The sequence below is a fragment of the Rutidosis leptorrhynchoides genome, chromosome 4 (genome assembly GCF_046630445.1).
Source record: "Rutidosis leptorrhynchoides isolate AG116_Rl617_1_P2 chromosome 4, CSIRO_AGI_Rlap_v1, whole genome shotgun sequence".
Lineage (NCBI taxonomy): Eukaryota > Viridiplantae > Streptophyta > Magnoliopsida > Asterales > Asteraceae > Rutidosis > Rutidosis leptorrhynchoides.
In genome coordinates this window covers 380037813-380047202 of record NC_092336.1, presented here as the reverse complement: position 1 = coordinate 380047202, position 9390 = coordinate 380037813, and positions in this window count along the sequence as shown.

Sequence of the window (9390 nt, the reverse complement as noted above, 5' to 3'; positions counted from 1 at the left end):
CGATTATCGTTGTAACGACATTTAATGTATATATATCATATTAAGAGATATTTATACATCATAATATCATGATAATATAATAATTTAAAATCTCATTTGATATTATAAACATTGGGTTAACAACACTTAACAAGATCGTTAACCTAAAGGTTTCAAAACAACACTTACATGTAACGACTAACGATGACTTAATGACTCAGTTAAAATGTATATACATGTAGTGTTTTAATATGTATTCATACACTTTTGAAAGACTTCAAGACACTTATCAAAATACTTCTACTTAACAAAAATGCTTACAATTACATCCTCGTTCAGTTTCATCAACAATTCTACTCGTATGCACCCGTATTCGTACTCGTATAATACACAGCTTTTAGATGTATGTCTTAGCAGCCCATTGTGAGTCACCTAACACATGTGGGAACCATCATTTGGCAACTAGCATGAAATATCTCATAAAATTACAAAAATGTGAGTAATCATTCATGACTTATTTACATGAAAACAAAATTACATATCCTTTATATCTAATCCATACACCAACGACCAAAAACACCTACAAACACTTTAATTCTTCAATTTTCTTCATCTAATTGATCTCTCTCAAGTTCTATCTTCAAGTTCTAAGTGTTCTTCATAAATTCCAAAAGTTCTAGTTTCATAAAATCAAGAATACTTCCAAGATTGCAAGTTTACTTCCAAGTTTTCTAAATCCATTCCAAGTAATCATCCAAGATCAAGAAACCTTTGTTATTTACAGTAGGTTATCTTTCTAATACAAGGTAATAATCATATTCAGACTTTAATTCAATTTCTATAACTATAACAATCTTATTTCGAGTGGAAATCTTACTTGAAATTGTTTTCGTGTCATGATTCTGCTTCAAGAACTTTCAAGCCATTCAAGGATCATTTGAAGCTAGATCCATTTTTCTCATTTCCAGTAGGTTTATCTAAGGAACTTGAGGTAGTAATGATATTCATAACATCATTCGATTCATACATATCAAGCTATCTTATTAGAAAGTTTAAACTTGTAATCACTAGAACATAGTTTAGTTAATTCTAAACTTGTTCGCAAGCAAAAGTTAATCCTTCTAACTTGACTTTTAAAATAAACTAAACACATGTTCTATATCTATATGATATGCTAACTTAATGATTTAAAACCTGGAAACACGAAGAACACTGTAAAACCGGACATATGCCGTCGTAGTAACACCGCGGGCTGTTTTGGGTTAGTTAATTAAAAACTATGATAAACTTTAATTTAAAAGTTGTTCTTCTGGGAAAATGATTTTTCTTATGAACATGAAACTATATCCAAAAATCATGGTTAAACTCAAAGTGGAAGTATGTTTTTCTAAAACGGTCATCTAGACGTCGTTCTTTCGACTGAAATGACTACCTTTACAAAAATAACTTGTAACTTATATTTCCGACAATAAACCTATACTTTTTCTGTTTATATTCATAAAATAGAGTTCAATATGAAACCATAGCAATTTGATTCACTCAAAACGGATTTAAAATGAAGAAGTTATGGGTAAAACAAGATTGGATAATTTTTCTCATTTTAGCTACGTGAAAATTGGTAACAAATCTATTCCAACCATAACTTAATCAACTTGTATTATATATTATGTAATCTTGAGATACCATAGACACGTATACAATGTTTCGACCTATCATGTCGACACATCTATATATATTTCGGAACAACCATAGACACTCTATATGTGAATGTTGGAGTTAGCTATACAGGATTGAGGTTGATTCCAAAATATATATAGTTTGAGTTGTGATCAATACTGAGATATGTATACACTGGGTCGTGGATTGATTCAAGATAATATATATCGATTTATTTCTGTACATCTAACTGTGGACAACTAGTTGTAGGTTACTAACGAGGACAACTGACTTAATAAACTTAAAACATCAAAATGTATTAAAAGTGTTGTAAATATATTTTGAACATACTTTGATATATATGTACATATTTGTTATAGGTTCGTGAATCGACCAGTGGCCAAGTCTTACTTCCTGACGAAGTAAAAATCTGTGAAAGTGAGTTATAGTCCCACTTTTAAAATCTAATATTTTTGGGATGAGAATACATGCAGGTTTTATAAATGATTTACAAAATAGACACAAGTACGTGAAACTACATTCTATGGTTGAATTATCGAAATCTAATATGCCCCTTTTTATTAAGTCTGGTAATCTAAGAATTAGGGAACAGACACCCTAATTGACGCGAATCCTAAAGATAGATCTATTGGGCCTAACAAACCCCATCCAAAGTACCGGATGCTTTAGTACTTCGAAATTTATATCATATCCGAAGGGTGTCCCGGAATGATGGGGATATTCTTATATATATGCATCTTGTTAATGTCAGTTACCAGGTGTTCACCATATGAATGATTTTTATCTCTATGTATGGGATTGATAATGCTAAAAACGAACATATATTTCATAGCATTATTCCTCAAGAAAGACAAGCTTTTAGTTGCAATTGTTCTATTTACAAGTGATATTCGTTTAAATAATAAAAGGTGAAGACAAAAGACAGATTCGACGAATTGAAGACGCAAACGACCAAAAAGCTCAAAAGTACAAAAGACAATCAAAGAGGTTCCAATTATTGATAAGAAACGTCTCGAAATTACAAGAGTACAAGATTCAAAACGCAAAATACAAAATATAAAATTGTACGCAAGGACGTTCGAAAATCCGGAACCGGGACCAGAGTCAACTCTTAACGCTCGACGCAACGGACTAAAAATTACAAGTTAACTATGCATATAAATATAATATAATATATAATTAATTATATTAATTATATATATATTATATATATATATTATAAAACCGTCGGCAGAGAAACTCCAAGGGTGTGAGCTGTAAATACATTCTCCGCGACTCGCGGAGTTTGAAGAGCATTTTGCCGCGAGTCGCGGAGCCCCAAATTTCAACTCTGGCTATAAAGCAAACCGAATTCTGATCATTTTTCATATTCTATTTCTCTCATCTCTCTATCTATACGATATATATATATATATATATATAATTTATATTTTAATTTTAATTTTAATTATAATTCTAATAATAAGGGTATGTTAGCGAATGTTGTAAGGGTGTAAGTCGAAATTCTGTCCGTGTAACGCTACGCTATTTTTAATCATTGTAAGTTATGTTCAACCTTTTTATATTAATGTCTCGTAGCTAAGTTATTATTATGCTTATTTAAAACGAAGTAATCATGATGTTGGGCTAATTACTAAAATTGGGTAATTGGGCTTTGTACCATAATTGGGGTTTGGACAAAAGAACGACACTTGTGGAAATTAGACTATGGGCTATTAATGGGCTTTATATTTGTTTAACTAAATGAAAGTTTGTTAATGTTAATATAAAGATTTACAATTGGGCGTCCCTATAAATTACCATATACACTCAATCGGACACGATGGGCGGGGTATTTATATGTACGAATAATCGTTCATTTAACCGGACACGGGAATGGATTAATAGCCACTAGAATAATTAAAACAGGGGTGAAATTACATTCAAGGGTAATTGGTGTAATTGTTAACAAAGTAGTAAAACCTTGGTTTACACGCAGTCGATAACCTGGTGTATTCATTAAACAAAGTATTAAAACCTTGTTACAATTCGAATCCCCAATTAGTTGGAATATTTAACTTTGGGTATAAGAATAATTTGATGAGGACACTCGCACTTTATATTTATGACTGATGGACTGTTATGGACAAAAACCAGACGGACATATTAAATAATCCAGGACAAAGGACAATTAACCCATGGGCATAAAACTAAAATCAACACGTCAAACATCATGATTACGGAAGTTTAAATAAGCATAATTCTTTTATTTCATATTTAATTTCCTTTATTTTATATTTAATTGCACTTCTAATTATCGCACTTTTATTTATTGTTATTTTATCGCACTTTTATTATTCGCAATTTCATTATCGTTATTTACTTTACGCTTTAATTTAAGTCTTGTATTTATTTTATATTTTACATTAGGTTTTAACTGCGACTAAAGTCTTAAAATCGACAAACCGGTCATTAAACGGTAAAAACCCCCCTTTATAATAATAATATTACTTATATATATATTTGTATTTTTAATAAAAGTAAACTAATAGAGCGTTGAGCTTTGTTTAAAGATTTCCCTGTGGAACGAACCGGACTTACTAAAAACTACACTACTGTACGATTAGGTACACTGCCTATAAGTGTTGTAGCAAGGTTTAAGTATATCCATTCTATAAATAAATAAATATCTTGTGTAAAATTGTATCGTATTTAATAGTGTTTTCTGCTAAAATTAATAACTATTTTATATACACCTCGCATAACATCAAGTATTTTTGGCGCCGCTGCCGGGGAAATCTCTTAATAGCCGGAAGCGCAACGCTAATAATAATAAAAAAAAAAAGATTTTTAGTTAACTTTTATTAAAATTCGTTTTTGTAAAAATACGTTTTAATTATTCAAAAATATAAAAAGAAAAACAAAAATATATGTATTTTTAAGATTTTGTTAAATATTTAAGTTTTATAAGTTTCTTTATTTTTATTTTAGTTTATAAAAATATAAGTTTTATTTTAAAATCTTTTATTTATTTAAAAACAGAAAACAGAAAATAAAAAAAAAATAAATAAAGAAAAACGCGTAAAAATTCAAACCTGTCAGCTGAATTCTGGAACCCCGCGACTCGCGGGGTTTGATGCAATAAATGCCGCGACTCGCGGAGCCTTTCTGACAGGCGACAGGAAGCCCTAAACCAGCATTAATTACGAGTTTTAATTAATTATAATTTGTAACATCCCGTTTTTCTTCATACATGTCTGAGGTACTTGATTGATCTTTAGAATGTTCATACTTGGTTGTATAATAGTATAAAGATGATTGTACGATGAGTGCATGAAGTGTACCTAGCGTACACGTGTTGCTTGTTCGAATGTCGAAGAAAACTGGACGTTGTTTGAGTTACATGATGTGTACGTACCTTTTCGATCCCAAATAAAGTTTGAGTTGACATTTCAAAACCTTACCATTAGAAAGGAAATCTTATTACGTTTCCAACGATATTTGATTCATCGAAAACGGAGTTACGGTCAAAAAGTTATGGCCAAAACAAGTTTGCTGAAGTTCGGATGAAACAGGCAATTGTCACGGCGCGACAAATTGCTCCGCGGCGCGACAAATGCCTATGTTGAAGGTCAGAAAGCTTGAAAAACATGTACTAAAATCACCCTTTGGGCCACGGCGCGACAAATTGCTCCGCGGCGCGACAATAGGCACGATCTGGTGCTGTTCAGCCTTTTAATGAGTTAAATGAAGGGCAAAGTTGGTATTTCACATATGGACGGGTTTTTGGCCATAAAACTGATCCCAATCTTATCTAAACCTCATTCTCTTCATTCTCCTTCCCTCCCACTCACACACCAAACCCTAGAGAGAGAGTAAAGGGTTTAGAGAGAGAAAGCTCAAATCGGGGAAGAAGAAGAGTGTTTTGGGTCGGGTCACAAGAGTTAAAGTTGTTCTCCTCGTTCACGGCTACGTTGTGGTAGTAATGGTATGTTCTAATTCCGAAATTCATCTTTATGATTTAATATTCAAGTTAGGGTTTTTAGATTTTTAGTTGTAAAACCCATTTAGATGATGAAGTGGGTTTATGGAAACTAGTTATTTTTGATACATGGCGGGTTTTGGGTTGATTGACGTTTTGGCCATGATTAGGCTTTGGTTTTGGGTGTACTCACTTAGTTTAGTGATTTTGGAAGCGTTGGAACCCTTTTTGGGTGTATTTGAGTTGACTAATTTTGTAATGGGTCAAAATTAGGGTTTATGTGTCAAAATGGGTTTTGAGTCAAGTTTTGGTGAATTAAGTATGTAAATACTTGTTTTAGGTGTTATTTGGTGTTTTGGTAATATAATCACTAGTCGTTAGTGATTTTGGGCGTTTTTGAGACTTAGGTCAAAATGGGTCGACTTTGATTGGGTCAAATTTGGTAATGACACTAAATTGAATTAAATGGATGTTAAACACTTTTTGTTAAGTGTTAAATGGCATTTTTGAATGAAAGTGAACGTGAGAAATGATTTCGGGTTGAAATTGGTATTTTAACCATAAAGTCAAACTTGGTCAACCATGAAACGGGTTTTTGGGCAATATACAAGATAGTATGCATTTAATGGCTAAAGTTGATGTATTTGGGTATTTCGGGAACGCGGGAACTAGTCTCGTTAGTTTTGGACCTTCGGGTGTCGTTAAATGTATAAAAAGGTGTATTTTGCACTTAGGTGTCTAAATGGGTGGATTGTGGAGGTAGGTATAAACCCTTGGTTAAGGGTGTTTGCGTCAAATTCTCTTGAAGGGAATGTGTGTTGATTGTGTGAATACCTATATGTATATTATAGGTAAAAGCTTGCTCGGTTGCGTTTGGTGGCGACTTTACATACATGACTTGTGCATGCATCTCGAGGTGAGTGGAATAATTATGCGTGTACGTATATAATGTATTTATTTGTGTGATATGAATGTGGAATTGTCACGGTGTTCAAGACACCACATTCTAAGTAACGAGTAGCATTGTCGCGGTGCTCAAGACACTACTCATTGTTTGATTGACATGTGGTATTGTCGCGGTGTTCAAGACATCACATTGTCATGGGAGTGGAATTGTCGCGGTGTTCAAGACACCACTCATTGTTTTGATTGACATGTGGAATCGTCGCGGTGTTCAAGACGCCACATTGTCATGGGGGTGAGTTAGTCGCGGTGTTCAAGACATCACCCGGGGGATTAGTGATTACGCGGTGTTTAAGTAACACTAATGGATGTTATGAACTCCGATGGTCTTTCAAGTACCGTTCCCTTGTACGATTGGTTAACCATGGTTGAGTGAATTTGTATTTAGCATATTAAATTGTGAACTATATGCTATTGTTGTTGCTAGCTTCTTGTGAATTGTGGATAGTAGTTTATGCATGATGTTTGCATGGCTGTCGAATTGCTAGCTTGTATGCGGTATTGTGTAAGTGTTTGCAAGTAAGTAGATTATATATGTATATGTATAATTATTGCATTCACTAAGCGTTAGCTTACCCCTCTCGTTGTTTACCTTTTTACAGGTATTGTGATTGTGAAGCTAGCTAGTTGATAGACTAGTTGCGTAGTAGCGCTTGGGCTCTATGGGGTAGCTTTCGGATATGGATGTGGATTGGGGATTTTGTAGATCCTCGGGATTATGCTCTTGGTATCGGGTTGGGCTATTGTGTCTTAACCGTGGTGTTGTATAAATGTTTCGAGGTCGCATCGTTTGGTTGTGTCGAGTCAAACCTTATGATAAATTGTATATGGATAACTATTTCGAAATGGTTTGTATACTTGGGTGATATTGGGACCTAACAAAAAAAAAAAAAAAAGTACTCCGTTTTTGGTTAAACGGTTTGGGGTTGTTTCATAATTATTATTTAAACCTAATTATTATTATTATTATTATTAGTTTTATTTTTATTTTTACTTTTTATTTAATTTATGTATTTAGTATTAATTAGTTTTATTAATTTGTAAAATTAATAGTTTTATTAAATAAATAATATAAAAATAATATTTTTATAAAAATTGTACTTTTTACAACTTTTTGTATATTTTTATATTTTGTCCCTTTTTAATCGTTGTAGCATAACTTTTGTATTTTTTTAGCTCATATTTAATTTTAAACTTAGTTTTTGCTATAGTTATTTTTACTCCTAGATTTTTAGGCTTTGCCGTAGAATTCCTTAAGTGCTTTTTTTTTAGACTAAGATTTAGGTGCTTTAGAATTTTGCGACGCCTTTTTAAGTTTTAGTTTCTTTTTAAGTTATTTCCATTTGGGATTTAGTTTTTCTTGTAAGCTTTAATATTTTTAGACTTTTACTATGTACCAATTGTCATTCCAATTAGTAATTTCAATTTGCGATTATAATTTTAAGTTAGTTGTAGTAATAAGGTTAGGTTAGTCAAGTATTTTTAAGTTTTTATAAGTTTCTTTTATTTTTCCGTCACCTTTTATTTTTCAACCATTTTTTCTTTTTCAACCTTTTTCGACGAACTCTTTTTCTCTCTTATTTCTCGCCATTCTAGTTTTTAGGACTTAGAATTTTTTCTACTTCTTATCTAAATTTCTTAAAATTACGAAAATTTATTTTGAGTGGTTAAATTGATAGACATCAAAATTTTCTGGTTCGTAGTAATAGTTGGATTTGTACGTGGACAGGGTTATTGGAGCCAAACAGTCCTCAATTATATTGAGACCAAACGAATCCTGCCCCTCTGCTGCATCTTTTGGCTATTCGAAACGTGGGCAAAATCAGAAAAGTCTATTAATTGGATAACTTATTATAATTTTTCTTTCCTTTTAAAAACTAATAGGATATTCAGTGGATGCACCGAGCAAGACGTTCACCACCTTTTGTACGTTCACCACCTGTAACTAGATCAAGACATTTAGCAAATATAACCGCCGTTGATTTTTATTTAGAATCGTCATCTAGTCAACCAAGTACTTCAGTTCAAATTTCCGATAATCCATTTTTTGAACCCAACCTCACAATTGAGAATCCAGAGAATATTCAGGAACGGTTCATAGATCCTGAACCATTAAACTTTCCTCCGGAACCACCAATCATTCAAATAGAGATTGTTGAGGAACGAACCATTAAATCAGAATCATCTAGTGATACCGATTCAACAAATTCAATTATGGAGAATCTGGAACCTTTAAGTATGGAAGACCGAATGAGAGCTAAACGCACTGGCCAAGGTCACGCAATTACTCATCCAGACATTAATGCGCCAGATTATGAAATCAAAGCACAAATTTTACACATGGTGACTAATCAATGCCAATTTAGTGGTGCGCCGAAGGAAGATCCAAATGAACATCTACGTACCTTTAATAGGATCTGCACACTATTTAAAATACGAGAAGTGGAGGATGAACAGATATATCTCATGTTATTTCCCTGGACTTTAAAGGGAGAAGCCAAAGATTGGTTGGAATCGTTACCTGAAGGGGCGATTGATACATGGGACGTTTTAATTGACAGATTTCTTAAACAATTCTTTCCTGCATCTAAAGCCGTAAGACTTCAAGCAGAAATTGTTACGTTCACACAGAAGCCAAATGAAACTCTATATGAGGCGTGGACAAGATATGGAAAGTTATTAAGAGGATGTCCGCAACATGGTTTAGACACCTGTCAAATAGTACAAATATTCTACCGAGGATGCGACATCACTATAAGGAAAGACATAGATATAGCAGCTGGTGGTTCTATTATGAAGAAAACCGAAAC